This window comes from Haliaeetus albicilla, chromosome 9 (assembly GCF_947461875.1).
Source record: "Haliaeetus albicilla chromosome 9, bHalAlb1.1, whole genome shotgun sequence".
In the NCBI taxonomy this organism is placed as follows: Eukaryota; Metazoa; Chordata; class Aves; order Accipitriformes; family Accipitridae; genus Haliaeetus; species Haliaeetus albicilla.
The window spans coordinates 35,607,622-35,628,286 of record NC_091491.1 but is presented as its reverse complement, the minus strand read 5'-3'; the positions used below and the strand labels follow the sequence as shown (position 1 = coordinate 35,628,286).

At 45.2% G+C, this 20,665-nt stretch overlaps 1 protein-coding gene across 1 annotated transcript in view; it reads left to right on the top strand.

The window, feature by feature from the left end:
- Positions 1-18,787: 18,787 nt before the first annotated feature.
- The window catches only part of PIK3CA (phosphatidylinositol-4,5-bisphosphate 3-kinase catalytic subunit alpha), a 69,721-nt gene continuing 67,843 nt past the window's right edge, over positions 18,788-20,665 (top strand). Inside the window, exon 1 of the mRNA XM_069792679.1 lies at positions 18,788-18,804. The gene's annotated coding sequence lies outside the window, so the exon portion shown is untranslated. The remainder of the gene's footprint in view (positions 18,805-20,665) is intronic.

Sequence of the window (20,665 nt, the reverse complement as noted above, 5' to 3'; positions counted from 1 at the left end):
CCCCATCACCCCAAAGCATCTCAAAGCTTCCTTGCCTTCACAGCACCCGTCACGGCGGGGTAACAGCTCGAGGAGGGCAGCAGCAGCCATGAGCGGTGCAGCCCAGCACACAGGACCTCTCTGGCCACCAAAATGAAGCATACAAAGTCTCCGCAACCCCCACCCAGGCAAAAGATTTTGCAGCGCGCCCAGTGCTGCACACCCAATGTCAGCTAGCACTAATACAGGCTCAGGCTGCTGGCAGCTGAGAAAACAAAGCAAGCCTCTGTTCTCCTGTGTGAAATTGCAGAAAGAAATTTTCTTTTTCTCAGAAAAATACTTAAAGCAAACCTTTTGATTTTCATCCCTTTTTTGTAAACTGAAAGCAAGAACATCTTTGGCCAACAGTTCAAAAGTAAACTGGCTTTTACTAAACAAAATGAAAACAAACTCCCTTAAAATGTGGTTCTTCCCTGTAAAACTTTGACTACAGAGAAAAAACATGTCTCAAGGGAAAAAGGGGGCTCTCAAAAAAATTATTAATTCCACCCAGGATGCTCCAAAACTTTGCCATAGCCAAAGTAGCTTCAGTACATTCACAACATGACACGCACACCAAAAAAGTGACATATTAGGAAAGTCTTTAAGTAGATAATTGAGAGCTTAGGTCCTAATCCTGGCCTTGGCACCACATCTGGTGCAAGTCACTGCCTTTCTCCCCCATTTTGCCCCACAACAGGAGCCCCATAGTCCCCGCTTACCCCATGAGCTGCCATGAAATCCCACCGCAGCAGAGAACGGAAGGGTTAACACGAACATTTGGGTGTTTATTTTAAGACGACCATAAAACCCTGACAGGCCATAATTACAGTGTTGATAAGCAGGGAAAGAATATTTGATGTTTCAAATATCACATGACTAATTGGTGCTGGAACAGATGTGCGTGTAATTTGGGTGATGTGTGCGGCGCGTGTCATGGGCTTGTGCAGCGTGGTGGGGAGGAGGGGGCTTCACGCGGGGGCTGGAGGAGCGCTCCTCCCTTGCACATGGTCCACCCCAGCCGTGCATCACCCTGACACCACCAGCACATGGGGTCACCTTCCCCTTATTATATTGTCAAGCTGAATTAAGAGAAAAGTAAAGAAATAAACACCCATTTCTATTCTTTCATTATCTTCTTGAATGGGGCTTCTCACCAGGGCATTATGGATACTCCACAGAGATGCTGATATTTTTCAGACACTGGGCAAGAGACCATTCAGAGATCCCTCAGAGGATGCCCTGGGCTGTGGAAGGTAGGTTTCTCTTTTTGCAAAACCCAGCCTCATTTCCTCATTCAGCACACCAGATTTTTTTTTTTTTTTGAGCTAAAAATGGTAGCCAGGGAGGCTAGTGGCTTCCAGAAACACCAACACCAAGCCCAGAGGGACAGGGAGAAGCCCTGGTGGCACTGCCAGCCTTCCTGCACCCTTCATAGTGGGTTGCTTCAAGCCAGAGTGAAACTTCATCCTCTGTTCCTTCTGCCCTTCCACATTTCTCCTCACTGGGGCTGTCTTTCCACCTCTCCCCCTTCTCCCACTGGCTTTGTCTCTCCAGATTCCCTCCTCCAGCCTTCCTTGGGAAAGGGCCTTCCACCCAGCTTTGAGAAATGATAGGAAATGCATAAGCTTCTCTATCATATGTTGCTTAAGAATGACTTTTTTCCTTCTGTAGTCCAGGGGGAATTATGAACTATTTTTAAACCAGAGCTTGGTGCAATAAGAGCCTTTAATTACTAGATAACATGTGTGCATCAGGGTATGGAGTTTTGACTCTTTTTAAGCTTCTTTAGGGAAAAATGCACTGGTGTATAACTGTGCTCACAACCCAAAATTTCTGACATTCACTGGTGGGACCTATTTGCCACATGAAAGGGGTAGAGGGTGCAAGAGAGCAAGCCTAAGGGCTGAGCATCTGGACAAGGCAAAGCTGGGATGGAGCCAGGAACCTCCCACAAGAAGCTGCCCACAGCCCCACAGACAGCGCAGCATTCACCACAGCACATTTACCGATGCCATGACCTCCCAGTACTGAGGAGAGAGCCCAGTTCACAGCCAGATTCCAGAAAGAGCTCATAATTCTCCTCCACTTGCAAACCTGACTCCTTTTCATACCATCCATACCCACTGCAGATGGAGAGAACGAGGGCAACACTGGGGCACTACCTCCAGCATCACAGACACTTTCTCTAGGACAACCTGCCCACCCATTAGCATCTCTGTGCACCTACAGCTCCCCATTCTTCCCAAACTTCACCTACACCGCTGGTGTCATCCCGAGACAAGAGCTACTCCCTACCCACCCAGAGCTGCCAGTCCACCTACACAACTCTAGCAGGGCAATACCCTCCTCATAACCATTGGATACAGCCAAATGCCCCCAACAAAAGGCCACAGACAGATGGGTTGTGACCCATCCACTACCTTCTTTGTTAGTAGGCAGATTTGACTTTCCAAGAAGCACCTCTGGACTGCCCAACCTCCTGCCAGGCTGGCTGGGCCATCCTTATCTACAGCCTTTAGTAATTGCTGATTGAGACAAACCAATGGCCTATAGCTACAACAGCCTATTAAGAAATCCATATCTTTCTTGAAGCGCTCTCAGAAGACCCTTTCCACCAGCAGCCCCTTCTCTAACCAGTCATGTCATAGCAGCATTAAGAACATCAGGTGAAGCACATCTAGGACTTTAAGCTCACTTTGGTTTGCCATAGCATGGTACATACCTGAGGAGCACTGCTGGAACCAGAAAACAAAGCACACACCACAGATGAGGCTAAAACCTTCCAAACAAAGGACTCCTCCTACCTCTGGTACTTTTAAAGTGTGGGACCCTGAGTGCACCAATAGTCCTTAACCACCCTCACCTGCCACCCCTCCCACACTCCCTGACCACTGGCCCAGCTGCTGCATTTAAGCTCTGTTCTTAGGTCTGTGTGGGTTTGCCTCTGGTTTTGGTGGGTGGATGGGGTTTTGTGGTCTCAACGTGGACCTTCTGCTAGGATGTAATGCTGTTCCCCCATGGTCCAGGTTCTGTTCCTCCTGGGAACTTGGCTCCGTGGCCAGTAGTGCCATCCTCAAGTTCATCCCTGTCCCACCTTGGGGGTGGTGCTAGGGGTCATGATTTCACCTCTTTCGATTTGCAAAGTGCTTGGTGTTTGACTATAATTATGTTTTGGCTACAAGCTGCAGAAGAGGGAAATGATTATGGGTTTTACTATCTCTTAGAATTCAGCACAAGAGCCACAGAGTAGCTGCGGCTGAAAGGAAGAAGTATTTATATTGTTGTTTTTCTATCACAGGTGTTTCTCTCCTAGTATAAAAAAGATTCACTCACATTACACTAATATGTAAGTGTACATTGATTAAATCTACTGGCACCTGGTCCCACAGCCAAAAGGAAAAACAATTTGCAGTTCCTTTTCTATCCGTATATTTATAAACTCACCGTAGTTGATGTATGATATCGTTATTGTATCTATGCCACATGCAGCAGTAATGCGGAGGGTTTTATTCCACAAATAACATTACATCATGGTATTTTTACCAGTAACTCTCTGTGAGGTAAATCTGGAAGTCTTTACATGGATTTGGGGAGGGAGAGAGAATTGTTACTGTTTCCAATATTTTTTTCTGCTCAGGAAGTGGGATACGTAATGCTGTACTCGCCACATATGTCCTCCCATCGAAAACCAGTAAATTTTTTCTAGGAATCATTCTGGAGTAAATCCACTATGACTGAAGGTGAGATAATTTAGTACTTCATTTAAAATCCACTAATATTGATTTCTGAATGCTTTTCTTCTCCCAAGGCTACAAATCAGGAAAAATGCTGTCAGGGTCTGGCAGCACACCCATGCAGTCAGCATCTCTTTCAGCCAGGATCCAGCAGCTCTGGGGAGAACCCATGAACCCAGTACGGCTGCTGTGGACTGGGCAGCTCTCCTGCACCCTCCACTCAGGCTTTGCAGTTGTCTCTGCAGGTGATGGGACAAGCAAGAAAGCAACTGCTGGTTTGGCTCTGTTTGTCCTGATAGATGTCACGGATTGCATCAACTTCGCTGAAAGGGCTGATATAACTCGGGGGGGGCTGAGGGTGTTGTATCAGCTTCTTTCTCCTGCTTCCTCACTTCCAAAATGATGTTGCTGCTCAAGCTTTTGAGGGCACGCACATCTCGGCTCCTCGCTCGGGTGGGTGACGTCGACCTCCCAAGCCCTCTCTGCCGGTGGGACCACGGTTTGAGCTGCGCCTGCAAACTGCCGTGCTCTCGGGATAGATACCCTGATCTTCCTTTAGAGCCCAGGGCCCTCACTGAGCATCGTTCTCACCGAGGGGCAGATCTGACTGATGCAGGAGGGGAGCAGTGCGCCACGTCCCTTAGAGCCAGCCCGAGCTAACGCGAGCGAAAACGAAGAGCTGATGCTTTCCCGACATCAAAGCGTCTCTGGGGGGTGCCGAGCTCTCGGCTCCCCCCATTACCATTGCACGGGGCCTTGGGGATGTGCCCCGAGGACTGACCTGCTCTTTTCCCAGCCCCGCTCACGGAAACCACTCACTGATTCATGTGAGTAGGCGGAAAGGAAAGAGGATCCTTTGGGAGGTTTTATTCTCAGGATTAACCTCTGTCTGAGAGGGAGGATATCAAAGGGAAACAAGTGGGCAGTAGGATAGCTAATATCCAAGACTTGTGGTGGTGGAGAAAAAAAAACTCAGCGAGGAGACAGAGATGGCTAGCGGTAGTGAAAGATTTGGGGATGCTGTACTCTCTATAAGAATAGAGAGAAAAGGAGAGAGTGGTTTTACACGTCCAAAAGCTACTCTGTTTCTTTACAGAGTTTGTGTAGCTGTCCAGACAGGAGACAAAAAGGGCAATAGGATGCGGAAGCCTGTAGGTTCAAGAAGCATAATTGAATATTAAATAAGCATCCCCACTAAAAAAAGCAGAATTTCTCATAGCTTATGCTCTGGATTGGTGTCCTTGTTTACCAAGGACCATTTCCCAGGAGCTGCCCTGGTTACACCACCACCCACTGCTGCAGGTCGGGGGTTTGAGGTAGCGGTTAGACTGGACTAGCAGCAGGGCTCATCCCTAGTTCTGACTTAATTCACTGAAGTTTGTGCAAGCTTAAGCTAAAAGTTAAGCTCAGGGTGGTTTAGGAAAAGCCTAGACTGGAGACACAAAACAAGCGTCTTGAAAGCAGAATGAAGTTTAACTACAGCTGATGATCCAACTTTCAAGCAGATAAATTACTTTGCAAAAAGACTGGTACAGCCAAGCCCCTTTTCAATTACAGAAAACTAACTCAATCAGCTCCTATTCTTTTTAAATAGATCTGCTGGGTTTAAATGAATGTGCATAATATGTGGTCCATTTATTTCCAAGAACATTGCAGTGAAAGTTGCTTTATGGATTCACTGCAAAATCCTGAGTAAAGAAAAAAAATAATCGATAGAAAGTATCCACCTTTCTTAAAAAGAAAAGCCATTTCCCCCCCTAAAGTTCAATTCATTTTGCTCTGGCACTTACTGACCTTGATTAAGACACTTTCAATGTTTGTATAGGGACTTTTCTTCAATCAGCCTGGCAGAAGTTTCTATTCCTTAAGCCACAGGGGTATCTACAGACTTGGAGAGACTTTGATGGGGGGTGAGGGGCAAACATAAAACTGAAGCTCATCTTTGCAAGTGAAGGGTGACAGGTTTTTTATTGTTAATTGGGGGGTGGCGATGTCTGTGAATGTCCCTGTTGTCTGTATTGCAGCATCAGCTCCAGATGCTGTACTCCCCCCCAGTATGACCAATATATATTTGGTGTGGCTGAATTGGGAAGACTGGCCAGCCCAGTCCAGCCTGTGGTCACCAGACCGTGCTAAGCATGCCTGCAACACCCCAATTTTGAGATATTTGCTAGGGTTTGGGGGCTTTGTGGACCCAGCAGACCTAGTCATTGAAGTGCTGGTGCAAGTCCTGAGGCAATGAATTCAACAAGGGTCCTGGGAGCAGAATAATCCACTTGGTCTCTCTTGCTTAAATATTTTGCTTTGATTAGGCAAAGAAAAGAGGCCCCAATGGTTTCCGCAGCATCTGTCACAACAGCACTGGGCAAAATGTCTGTTGTTCAAGATCTAAGCATGAGTCACCGGCGCTTTGGGAGGTGGGGTGGTTACCAGCAGCAAGCAGAAGGCTCTGCCAGCTCCTTTTTATCTCTTTCAAGGACTAGCTTGGCTCAACCATAGTTATTAGCTAGCAGAGTGGATGGTTTTCATCATTAGGCAGCTGTAAGCAGGTGGTTGTTCTCTCTCGGAAATGAGATAAGACATGAAATGCACGTTTCTGGCATTTATACGAAGCTGCTTCCCTCCCCTGTATGTACCACCATACGCAGCGCGGCTCCTTGTAAAGGGCTGTGCTATGGGAAGATGCAGAACAATTGTACAGCGAGATAATGCCTTTTCTGTGGGTGGTAGGATATCTCTCCAACACAAGGGAAGAAAATAGTGAAAGCATCAGACTCCTTGCTTGTAGTGAGCCTGATATTATCATGTGTCCGTGCTCAGAGCGAATGGAAAATGTCATGTAAATGCAAAAGCACCTGTACTTTCACTTCATCCAGTTTCAAATGATGACACATGAACCAGATGCAGGCAAGAACAGCAGTGTGCTTTGCAGAAGACTGGCTCTTCTCAAAATGCTTTCATCTGCTTCAAAGAAAGTCACAAATAACTTCAGGTTGAATAAATATTTGGAGAGAAGTAGTTTGCTTCATTTTTTTGATATTTTCTTGACTAGAAAATAACCACCACAAACTCAGTATTTAAAAAAAACCCAGACACTTAACTTTGATATAGCATTTTTCTTTCTCTTTTGTTGGTGTTAGGGAGGAGGTCAGAGAAGAAGCACGAAGGAGCAAATGATTTCCCAAGAGGATTCACAAACCTGACAGCAAAGCTAAATATATAATTCAGACCACTCAAGTCCCTGTCTATATCAAAGTCAGTTGTCCACAATATATAGCATGTAACTAATTAAACATTGCTTCTCAGCTGTTTTAAATGAAGATATAATTGTTTTTTTCAGCAACAAGTGCCTCCTATCTGACAGGTAAAACTGTCTCTGGGGTTGGTGAGGATAGATATCTCAGATTAATTACCAGCCAATTTACAGATTAATGTGGGAAAGTGTCTACACTAGCCTTAAAAATGTGTGGCTACTTTACATTAATTGGCAGTCAATTAAATAGTGGTAAAAAGTGCCCAGAGTGGACACACTCAGAGGAAAAGAACTCATTCTCCATGCTGTATATGTTAATTTAAAATCACTGTAACAGTCATTTCAAAGCTAAGTCTTTCCCAGTGTGACTGAGGATTAATCTTCATTCATATTCCAAGGGGGATAAGTACGTTGCTGTTGAACAAAGCCATTTTTCAGTTTTCCAAGTTATAAAAAAAAAAAAGGAGTTACAACCTTTTTGTCAGAATATGTATCACAATTTTGGCTTTTAAGTGACCAGTCTTTGAAGTACTCCTCTGGAGACTCCCCACCAAACCTTGCTATGTAACTGGAAAACCCTATTCAGCGTGGGGGTTTCCCCTCTCCCCTACCTTACCTGCAAAAGGCGGGCAAATTACGCAAGGTTAGAGAGGAGACTCTTCTCTTCAGTGAGACTGCTCCTGCTCCTGAGCACCAAGAATTTCGTTTTTCTCATCTTGCTCAGAAAATTGAAAAGCTCAGGAGATAAAAAGTGTGAAATAAGAATTAACAGCCAAAGAGGGAACTGTATATATTTTATTGCAAGAACTTTCATTGGGACATTAAGGGTATTTGCTTCACTGCAAATTGTTATTATGTATAATATATGGATTTCTTTTGGACCCTTTTCCTCATTCTTTACCTCAAAAAAAGACAAGTGTTAACAATGCTCTCAGCTATTAGGGAATCACTTTGTCTGAAATTAATGTAAATTGAAATCAGCGCTTCAGGTGCTGAGGTGAAGTTCTGGAGTTTTCTATGATGTGAAGCAAAGAAAGAGCTGAAAAAAGCACGAAGATACTCATCAAAATGGTTCATTTTAGCTGCACGGCTTTTTCTATTTTCAAAAGGCAGCAGAAGTGAGATTATCGCAGCAGTTAAGAGAAGAAACTGAAGTTTCGTTGAGCTGGCACATCTAGATAAATTAAACCCGGTTGTGAGATGTAAATGAATAAAGAAGAACAGCAGAGAGGTGGAGATGGAGGGGGCCCTGCTCCCCCCTCTGCCCCCAGATCCCCGTCTCCTGCTTCGACAGGCAGTCCTGGCTAATCGTCTAGGTGAAGTCGTGCCTGGGCATGTAGTATTTTGTGGCAGCTGACGTTCTCCATCCTGCGGGAAGAGTCCTGGTTCCGTCAATATTTACTGATGTTTTCCACACTGGACAGCGCTGGGGTGGCTGGGGCTTGTCCTTCAATATGCAGCAAAAAGGTTAATAAGTAAGAGTCCTCTCCAGAAGCAACACAGGCACCCTCCATGTCCTTTAGATACTTTTGTCTCTAAATTAATGCTAATAGTTTCATTCTGGTCCAGAGTTGCATACCTTACCTCCACGGACCAGCTGCTCGAAAATCCTCTGGCAGCGTGGCACTAGCTGCACTCCTTCCAGATGCTCACTGCATCCAAACAAATAAAATAATATATATTAGAAGGTCACTTTTCCACATGGACAACTGCTGTCCTTGCCAGGAGGGTCTTCCATTGACTCAGATAAGGGAAAGGGAGAGAGGGGGCAAAGTATAAAGGTCTGGGATCCAAGTGGAAATAGTCCTTTTTCCCACATTAATCTATGGGACCCAGGGCAAAGCACAGGTTTCTGACTGCCTTGGTTTCCCATGTACAGAATTAATTCAGATGTACCACATGGCCGTGAAACACAGTAGTCTAAAAAAATGGCAGGAGTTTAAACAGTGTAAATGTAACGTAGGCTTTGGGGTCAGAGAAAATAGGTGGCAGCCTGAGTTTTCATAGATGAAAACAGACGTGTGCAGAGCATAATCTCTATTAGATTGGGGGGGGATGTTAGGAGAAAATTGCCAGTGCCAGGCAATTTTCCATTCTAAGGCATAGGAGGTTTATAATAGCTGTGCTTTGGTTTAGATCATTTAGTCTGTTTTGCTAGCAAATATCACCATGTGCTGATAAGCTAAATTTCAGCAAACCTTGGTACAGTCAGCAGGGAGCCAGGTTTGTTCTGTGCTTTAACTTCATCAAAACACATTCTTTCTTTCCTTTTTTCTTTTTTTCTTTTTTGACTGAAGAACTGCAAATACTTCTGATCCCAATCTGAATAAATAATCTTGCACAGCAAACACAAGCTGCAGTCCCCGGTACCTGCATTGCACCGTCCTGCGTCCCACTCGTCGGGTACTTTGGAGGAGTCATGATGACACATCAATCACTGCAAACTCCCTTTGTACCTCCTCAACATCTACATCAATTCCTTGATGTACTGTGCTCCGAGCAGAGTAAACCGGGCGCTATTACGCACCGGCTTTCCAAGCTGCAGCATCCGAGCCAGTTATCATTCGCTCCCATGTGCTGTAATTGGCCTTAGAAACCTGCACGTCTTAATTTCTGGGCCCCCGTCCAGCTCTTGGTGAAAGTTCACTGCGTGCCAAGGTCACTACAGCCCTTGGCGATCCAGCGCAGAGGAAAAAGGAGGAAAGACTCCCTTTTCTGTGGATACAATTAAATTTCTGACACTTTCAAGTTATTCATCTGATTGGAACAGGGCAATTAAACCAGCTGTGCTGGGTCTGTTTTTTCAGGACAGCCGCCTCCTCCTCCTCCAGCAGCATTTCGGAGAGCCTGTGACCATCAGCAGATTCAACCCAAATCCCTGGGGTCTGGGTCCCGCTCAGGATCCCACCCGGCCTCCGCGGACCCAGCTCACCTCGAAGAATTCAAACGAACGACGGAGCAGAGCCGCGCTGCAGCTAATTGATAGTAATGTTAAGAGACTGATCGTAATTTGAACACTAATTAAGGAAGATAGTTATTGACTTTAATGGGAGACACACCAGGCTCTTGCACATCTACTAAATAATGAGAAAGAACTGAGGGTGCTGTCAGCGCTAGAGAAATAATCACAATAATAATGTGCTGAGAAAAATGCAGCTTCCTTTCGGTAAACCTTTAACAGCAGCGGGAATGGCACTAAAGGAGAAAGGACTTTCTGTTCACAGTCCCAGGAAGTGAACTCATTTGTTTCTATATAATTTACCGTTGTTATAATAGCACTTACAAACCCCCGTAAACAATAAATATGGATTTGTTAGGAGGCCACCTACCACTAGGCTATATGGGTAACTGGCACTTTTAAGATGCTTACGTAAAATGTCATTCTCCCCCCACTCACAGCACCCAAACCTCTTTACTTTCATTAAAAAGATTAGTAAAAACTTCTTTATTTTTAGTAGCTTTAGTATGAGCTGGGGTCAGTCCTCCTCTGATAGTACTACCTAATGCCCCAACACCCAGCAAAATAAAAAGACTGAGCTTCCACAAAGTGAAGGCACAGGGTTCCCTTTTCCTCCCATCTCTTTCGGACACGGGGACCACGGCTGGTGCTGTGCAAATATAACGTAAAGAAGGTCACAGCCCGGCGAACCTGGACTCAACACAGGACATGAAACTACCGTCAGATGTAGCAAAAAAGAAGAAAGAGGGAAGCAAGCCAAGAGAAAACAGTATGAATGTGTTTTTATTCACAGAACCCATGTACAGACATAGAGATGTGATTCTGGGACAGTTCAACCCAAGCACCAGTCAGCCCGACTGCCTTGGCAGAGCTCTTCTCTTGATGAGAGGAGCAGGGTGAGGAGAGGTGGAAGAGCGGTGTCTCTCCCTTGGAAACTAGCTCTGTAATTTGGGGCTGGAGGCAGCCGGCACGTTGACGAGGATGCAACGTGCCGAGCAGCTCGCTGGTCCTGGAAGGGGCATCACCACCCCTCCCTGCTCTGGGTAAGTTCGGCGCAGGGGTCTGCAGCACGTATTGCTGACAGCACGGAGGTTTCTTCTCTTTAAGTGTGGTTGAGGGCATTCACAGGCGGTGTATGGTCCATGATTTCAGGGAAGTGTAGAGAGAACGTTATTTTACAGTGATATTTGGAACTAAGTATTGGGTTTACAAATATCCTTCCCCCAGATTTAATGCTGTAAGATTTCTCTTGACTGTCATTTTTCACTTCTGTCAATTCATCTTTGATCTATTGCTCCCTTTCTTAGTAGCAGAGGGGAAGGGGAGGAAAGGGGTGTTCAAATTCCACTCTATCAAGGTCCTCACAATGTAATAAGAGCTCAAAAATCCATAAAATTGGCGATCATCTTTCAGCTGCAATATCCACGTCACATGCCAAGTATTGCCACAACAATAAAAAATTCTCCACCTTTATTGCCACAGAGCGTATTGATTCATTGCAGTGTTTCCCAGAAACATTTGTATTTATGCACATGACTCTGTGAACATTGACCATACAGGGTGGGAAATCTCCAAGCCACCTCTTTGGCTGAATTAGATTTTTCAGCTGAATCATTGAGACTATACTTCGATTTTCAAGGCTCATGCTGGCATTTTTATGATAGTGGCTTTGGCTTATTAACAGAGCATAGTGAAACCAGCCTGTTGTTTTTCCCCTCCTTTTCTTCACTCCATTATACCAAGGGACATTTATTACTTTTTGATAAAAGATGCACACCCCTCCCTTAGGAGAAGGGCACTGAAGCAGGACGAGATGCCTTTGTGCACCATCTCCAGAGTAACCAGGGAAGGGCAGGAACCGGAGTGTAATCATTCAATAAAGCGACAAAATACAGGACTGAGGGGAAAAAGCTTAGATTAAATAATTCTTCGATGTCCCTTATGTCTTCATCTATTTCTCAAAAGGAATTATGTGCAAAGCAGAAAACAGTATTCCTTTTTGTATTAATAGAAGAGATGAATCATCTAATGCCATTCAACAGTTGGAACTAATATCAAGGTTCAGGTTTCACAGCTGGCTGTAAAAGAGACAGGAAAAAAAGTCACATAGATCAGAAGTTGTTCACGTTTTGGAGAAGATCCATGTTCAGCCCCTCGGTCTGTGACTTCCTTTGATCTCTAACTAGTAGCTGGAAATTGAAGCTCTCCCTTTAAAGCCTTCAAACTTCGTTCTTGTTCTCCTGAGCTCCAAACAGCCAGACAGCATTTTCAGGATCTGCAAGGAGGGCAATGTGAGCTTGCTGTCACGTACCCAGCCTCCAAAACCCGAATAAAACCTTTGGAAGGATGATGGCAGGGTTCTTCTGAGTATCTAGAGCATCTCCTCAGGCCAGCAGCAATCTCGCGGCATCGCTACGAAGGCTGCCAAGAGCCAGGTCGCGTGCCGACGGCGCAGCCCACCAGCACCGCGCTCTGCGGTGCAGGGACCACCTCCCACAGCCCACCGGGACCCAGGGACGTGGCAGGGTCTCCATGCACCAATGTGAGATTTGGAGGAAGCTCAGGGTGTGTCATGGTGTAACCCCAGCCAGCAACTAAGCACCACGCAGCCACTTACTCACTCCCCCCCCATCCAGTGGGATGGGGGAGAAAATCAGGAGAAGAAGTAAAACTCGTGGGTTGAGATAAGAACGGTTTAACAGAACAGAAAAGAAGAAACTAATAATGATAATGATAACACTAATAAAATGACAACAGTAGTAGTAAAAGGATTGAAACGTACAAATGATGCGCAGGGCAATTTCTCACCACCCGCCGACCGACACCCAGCCAGTCCCCGAGCGGCGAATCCCTGCCCCCCACTTCCCAGTTCCTAAACTAGATGGGACGTCCCATGGTATGGAATACACCGTTGGCCAGTTTGGGTCAGGTGCCCTGGCTGGGCATGAGAAGCTGAAAAATCCTTGACTATAGTCTAAACACTACTGAGCAACAACTGAAAACATCAGTGTTATCAACATTCTTCACACACTGAACTCAAAACACAGCACTGTACCAGCTACTAGGAAAACAGTTAACTACATCCCAGCTGAAACCAGGACAGGGTGAAAGGTGGCTCTGCAGAAAGGCATGGGTAGGTCCACTGATAATGTCAAATCCCAAAGATCTGTGATTTTGGGGATGCTCACTCAGGAGTACGGGTGGATTAAAGATTGAGGTGGCTCGTCCCCATGAATTGTTCTTCTCTCACATCTCCTAGAGGCTGCCTGGCCTCCACCTCCGTTCCTTACACCACCGGTACCTGAATAACCACGTAAAGTGGCACTGAATCGTTAGTACCAGTTTGTCCTAATAAATTAGACTATAAAGCGCAGCAAAGCAGGAGCTGTTTCATGTGCGGTTCGGCTGTTTCTGCTGCAGAGGTGGCAACCTAGGTACGAACTGCTACAGCCATCTGGGTTTAATCCACCCGCATAATCAGTACGTGCTTTTGGAAAAAGCCTAGATGCAAGCCTGCTAGTCCAGGACATTATGACTAATCACGAGAGGGGAAATAGGGGGAATGGCACGCATGAGGGGTATGAGTAGTACAGTCTCCAGAGCAAGAGGAATTAATTGCTTGCATCCTAATTCTTTGCAAGGTGTGGAAGTCAGTGTGAGGGAAGGATGCCCACATCTTGCAGAATGAAGGTGCGTAAAGCCAGGGTCACCTTTCACAGCAAAACTTCTCAGAAATTAGATGACAGCCCATCCGTGCTAAGAGTTTCTCCACATCAGAGGTTTTGAATTGCAGCAGAATAATTCCAGCATCTGTAATTAGCGCTTCCATTAAATTCTCATTGCTCTCATATTAATTTCAGGAGTTTGAAACTGTCAGAAGCATTATTAAGGGATGCTATCCTTGTCAGCAGCTGCAAATAAAAGTTGAGCTCCTGATTAAAAGTTTAGGGCAGCCCTCATTATTTTCTGCATCAGAAGAGTAGTCTTTTTGGGTTACCCTTTCAGTCAGTACTGTTTCATTACAGAGGGCCTCTAATTGTTTCTGCCTATTTAAAATAAAAAAAGACAATTTGCTTTTCAAGTGCTCCTCACTGAAGCCAAATAAAAAAATTCCCAGTTGTTTTCAGAGCCAGAAAGGCACGGTGAAAGTGGGAAGGTGCTGGAAGGAGTTACTGTTGAGTTTCCCAAATTACCTACCGACTGGACCAACGAAGGCACTGGGAGGTGTAAGTCCCACGCGGATATTTAGCCTTCCTCAACTGCAGCAGCTAACTGTACCATCTCTCTTGCTTGTCACTTTGCTCTGTGAGTAGAGGTAGCACCACCAGGCACCCCCCTCCGGGTGCGATTTAGTCCCATGGGGAATGGGGATTAACTGCCCCTCTCGTTAAGACCCGCATACAAGGATATATGTTTCCATGTGAACCAGTATGATTATTCTGGCTTTAAAAACATACCCAGGTTCCTGAGTCTGGATCTAGCCATGGCCCCAGCACAGCCCCAGCCACGGGGACCTGCAGAGGGGGGGATTGTTAGTTTTGGACAGGGAACAGGCATCGTGTGGCAAACCAGATATGAGAAATTTCTTATGGAAAAAATCTCTACCTCATGCTACAAGGCTACACTGCCTACATGCAGTCTGTGTACATGGAAAAATAGGTGTACAGGCTTAGACAGGGAGGCAGGCTGGTGCTGCTGCCTGAGTGTGGCTGCTCTGGGGCTAAAATCAGGGCTCGGGGCTGCTCACCAGAGCCGCTGCAGGGTTTTCAGCTAAATATTTGCCAGGAAATAAAGGTTCGGATGGACTTAACCTCATGGTAAACTCCTGTCAAACTTGTGTAATTGTTTTCATTGGAAATTGAAGCTTGAAAAATTAAGAAGTCACAAAATGCCTTAGTTCGGATTATAAAGAAAGATTTCACTCCAGAAGGATGTCTTGTTTTGGAATTTACGCATTTGTTGTTAAATACAAATTGGAAACATCTTTCACTTTAAAAAAATATACATTCAGAGGGTTGAATAACATCTTACTAAATGTGATTTTTCCATATTCTTCCATACATACAGAGTGACAATTCACAGCAATTATTTTTTTCTGTTTGGGCAGTAAACAAAGAAACTGGCTATCAATCCAGTGAGCTGCCAAACGCTTTTTATTCTGTCTGGTGCTGAACATCTCGGAAGACTGACTTCTGTATTCCCTTGGTTACTTTTTAATTACATTGCAATAAAATTGCAAGGAATCTAATTTTGCCAGACGAAGCCCAGGGACTTTGTGGAAGGTGATGGGGGTCCAGCTATTTTATACACTAATTACACTAGCACGGGCCCCAGAATACTGTGCTATTTTTATTCATTCATGAAAAAAAAAAAAAGAGCCCTTTCGTCTAGATCTGAGTGACTGCTATTTCATTCTCAAAAATAGTCAATGCACTCTTCATTTCTCAAAAAACAGCTGCCCTCTTCTGTTTCCAGGGGATATTACCACCTTCCGAAATCCTAATGGGTGTGCTGTTGAAATCAAAATAAAATACCATCACTTCACCTGCCTCAAAACAACAAACCAATATCAATAAAGCACTGCCACCTTTCTTAAAACCTCTGAAAATGGGGCAATATTAAATAAGAGCTTGAAATATGGGTCTAAGGAGGGAATGGTCTGGGATTTCTAACAGTATGTCTGCAGTGCCATCAGGAGGTGTAATCACAGCATAGGAAACCTCGCCTGAGCTGAGGCTGAGCCGGCTGGGTTAGGCAGCACAGCCGTCAGGACAGACTGACACAGCTGCATGGATGTGGGGACAGGCATCCCTCACATCATCTTTCAAGGGACGACTGCGTCTTGATAGCTCCAGGCACCCAAAAGAGCCACGGCGAGGCACGGCCACCTCCGCAGCCAGCCCTCCTCCGGCTGCAGCCACGACTTCAAAGCCTCGACCCGCCTGAAGACTGATGGGACTTCTGCATCCAGAAAGCTCGAAAACATGGAGTCTTCTAAGGGGCTACAAGACTTGAAAATTTCACTCTTCATTTTCTGGAAGCCGATCAGGAAACCACGTATCTGCAACCGGTGTGGGGCTGGCTGGCGCTTCCGAAGCAACACATCACAGCCCGCAGCAAAGCTGCTGGACCAGCAGGGAAGTGGGAAAAACGGAGCCCGGGGAGGTGGACACCAACTAATATGACTTATTTTGGAATTATGAATTACTGTGACCCATTTCTTCCGAAACTGGTCTCAGTTCTGTATTGTTCTCGATTCTTTTCAGTTACTACAGCCATTCCTCCAGGGAACAACGATTAAACGCTTGTTAGAGCATCTCAGGAGGGTGACTTGTGATCTCACAACATGATTGTTCGCTCGTCTCCTCTGCCCCATAAAATGCATCAGAAAAATGCCTGAGCTACCCAGTAAAAGCCCTTAGAAGAAGGATCAAGTGCCTCACTGCATTTACATGAATATTCAGCAGAGTCAGATTTGCCACTCGTGTATTACACCTTGTGTATTATTTATATCCTTATGAAATAGCAATGAATCCAGTCACCCTACACTTGTTCATTCCCCAGAGGGACAGGCAAGATTCCCCTGAGACAGAAAAATGTCACGGATTCACCAAGGTCCCATCAAAGAAAAAGCAGTGGCTCAAATAGGTGAAGACAGAGCAAACACCTGCTCCCCATTCTCTGCCCCAAAGGACGGCCAGGCACAAGGATGCTGATTAAAACTGGCCTCTTGCTGTGTATGTGGAAATCTTTTCCAAGAAACAGAGCCTGCCTGGACTTAGGGCACCCTCCACTGCAGTCGGTGATTCGGTTTTAAAAAAGGTAATAGCATAAAGGTAGAAAAAAGAGGAGTGAAGCTAGGTGGATGTACCCCTCCTCAGCTGGGTGCTGGACCAGCGCAGCCCTAGCACCTCACAGCTCCTGGTTTGCTTTTCCTTCCACGGGCTTTCCACGTGCACCGCTTGACTTTCAACATTTCCCCGTAGCCTCAGCAATAGATTTCCACGCTTTGAGGGTGTAAAGTGAAACTGTTTGGAAACAGCCTCAAAGCACACAAAGCAGATGAACAGCTAACACACATTTAGCCCTTCAAAGGCTGGATTTCTGCAAGGTGACAGTTTCCTTCGGTCATACAGCAACCGCACGGAAACAAAACGCTGCAGCCATGATTTTTCCACAGTGCTGTAGGTGGCACCAGCTGTACTGGGTTAAAGGCAACACTTCCAACATAGATGTCATTTCTAATAAACAGAAAATGGAAAAGCCTCCAGCATCAAAACAATATTAAAGATTGAATCCTTCTAGGAAAGACACGTGGTATTTGTCTGGCAAAATTGCTGCCAGCCATCCGACACTATAATTGTAGAACATTAAGTTTTATCCCAAATGCCAAATGCAAGTGATGCTCCCGTGTGATGTGACACAGCTTCGTTTCCTTCTGGAGGAAATCTAGACCATCTTCAGCAGCACCTGCTGAGCACAGGGTGACCTCAACCAGTCTCCAGGAAGACATTCAAATATTTATAATTTGACTGTGGCACTGCAGCATTGAGATGATGGGCTTCTATATGGAACATGTAGCTTGAGATTGGTAACCAGTGCTGCACCGTAGCAGAGAGAGGGGACTGGAGTCGTTAATTTTGATGTAGGCAGTTCAGGCAACCCCAGCTCTGTGCAGGGAATTGTCCTGGAGAACTCTAGCTAGGCTCAAAGGCTACAACTGCACCCACTGCAGTCTCACAACCACGTGCTAATGACTCTCCTTGCAGGCTTAAATTTTGTAAGACTAACTCGCTTGTGGTTTTAAGCCTTGTTTTCAAAGACGACTTGCAATCAGATTTACTAAAACGCTACAGCAATTTGAAATGTCTGCCGAGACGAATGAAAACACCCAAGCAGATTAAGGTGCCAAATGTTAAATGTTACCCGTGATCTATGCCGGTCTTGTGTCCAAGGGCTGGCAGGATCACCCAAGGGAATGTCAAATTTTCTGTCTCTCTTTGTATTCTTGTTTCTTCCGCTGATTATTACTTTTCCCTCTGGGACATGTATTTTCTTTTAAGTATTACAGCGTACGATCTGCACCCAAGGAGTATCTTTGGGTCCTGACATTTTAGGGAAGCATGCTCTGATTTGGAAGACCTGTGCTGTATTCACTGTGGGAATATTATGTTGTATGCCAATGACAATAAACGCTGGCTGGCATTTTCTCACCTTAAAGCTCTCATGAACCATTTCAGAGAGCTTGGCTGTTCATCCATTTATCCTGCAGTTTTTTAAGTGGGCAGCCTGACAGTTGCAGTAACACAGCTTCACTTTCTCATAACAGCTTTAGGATACCATTTCTTAAATCAAGACAATGCCTTTGAAGTTAGTGAGAGGAGAAGGCAATGCTGGCTTTGTTACTGCAATCAGAAATGCAAATTAAAAGTATGCATGCTAATTGTCAAGACTGTTGCCATATAATTAGCACATATATAGCCTGTACCCAAATTAAGAAGAACTCCCTTGAAAGCTTATTATGTCCTAATATACACCCAGCGCATATATACGTATAGCTGTGGTCTGACCCATCCTTGCATTTCCTAGCAGCTGTCAGAAGCTGTGTGAAGATCAATGCTAATCTAGATTAACAATGTGTCTTCAGAAATCTGTCCCACGTATTAGACACTAGGCAAAGCATGAAAGGACTCCAGGCCGATGTAACTGTCTCTCTAGCGAGAAGCCTGTTCAGAGGAGAGATAGCACTCCACGCGTCCACATCCACCTTGAACTTCGAGTGCCTCTCCTCGTACTCCGTTCACCCGCCATCTCTGACGCTTCCTTCAAAGCTTCAGGTATGTGGCTACATCTTACATTTTAACAATTGTTGTCATGCCTTCTGTGCTGATACCAGCCTAACACACAGCCCACCCTAAGGGCAAGGGCTTAACCCGGCCCCGCTGCATTTTGCCTTGGTGGGAAGGGAGTGCAGGGGAAGGCGCAGTCTGTTCGGCCGCGCGTGACGATCCCCGAGCCTTCTGCATCCCGACTGTTCTCCGGGACGGCAGCAGATCAGCCTCAAGGGGAGGCTGATACAAACGGTCATCGGTACAGCTCGGGTTTTATCAGATATTATTTCAAGGGTATAATTGCAAATATGGCAGCTGAACATCCAGCATGTGCCTTGGGACTGTGGGATCAGCAAAGGACAGACTGGTACTATCCACTGCTGCCTCCCAGTTCTACCTCCTCACTTTTGTGTGCCTGGGGTCACTGCAACCTTGAAACAGCCGTCTTACTTTCATTTATGCACTGTTACCACTTTTCTTTGTACTTTTCAATAACATTCATTAGAAATTACTTGGGTTTTGCGTAATAAAAATCTGTGCTTCACACAAGTAAACAAACTTTAAATCAAAGTCATGAAACAAACATTATAAAAGCTGTCCTATTAATTACATTTCTGTGACTGTGTGACAATGTAAACCAAAGATAGGCTTGTCAAAACCAAACCCCCAAAGACATAGTCACTGTGACCAGTCATAATAGGAGGCATGAGAAGCATCCACCTCTCATGCCTGGGTACCTTGGTGCCAGCTACCAGACAGACCAGAAGAACGTACAGCAGCCCATAATCCCACCTGACATAAGTAAATGCAATATCCTGGAGATGAATTGCATTGTTCCTCTGTCTGAATTTGGACCTGTTAATCCAAACATGCTCCGAGTATAACTGTTACACGAGTAGCAGGTGCTCACCAGCTTTTACAAACAGAAGCTACTTGTCTAAGATTCCCACGTATCCAGTAATTTGGCCATTTCCTAATTAAGCCCAACACGCTGCTGCCAAGACACTGCAAACAGTATTAGAGGTAGCTGCAATAAGGAGCTACTGCAAAATGATCTCTTATAAATAGTGGATAATACCAAGGAGGAAGAGTCCTTAAAGGGACTGCTTCACATGCATGCACACATACACGGCAGGTCAAAGTGGAGAAGGACAAATCCCTCAAGGGTACTGAGACTACAGCCAGCCCTGCCTCGCACGGGAGCTTCCACTCTTTGCTGAAACAATCCCCACCTATACAAGTTCACACAGAGCAAAAATGAGCCATTGTCATAAATGACATCTCAGTTAGGTCCCAAACTCTCTAGTCAGCTGCAATTAAAGATTTTTGGCATCACGTGGTCGTTTTACAGGTCCCTTAAGTCTGAAGCACTCTTTACAGACTCCCCAAATATCAGGTGTTAACCTGTACGTCATCAACTCTTCTGGTGTACGGGGATTTTGCCATTTGACTTTTCACAGGTTTTTTCATACCTACATTTCATCTTTTAAAACCCAGGGTAATACACAGGCACATGTAGTGTTTTTCACACTACTGGTCTCATTGCATTTAATTAAGTACATAGTCTGGCTTCTTCAGGTAAATACTGCATTCCTGCACAAAATTCCATAGGCATACCAAATGCAGCATGTTTAGTTTATCGTGCAACTGTGTTCATTTCTTCTTGTAACCCTACACCTTGTTCTTTCATGCACAGTACCTCCTTGTACCTTAGTATTGAGAAACAAGCCTTAGATTAATACTTTTTTAACATATTTATATGCACAGCAAACACCTGCCAAAGACACTCTCTACTCTCAGATAATATACTGTGGATAATCTTCCTATCTCTCTTTACACTTGTGTAATTCCACCGACTTTAAATAGA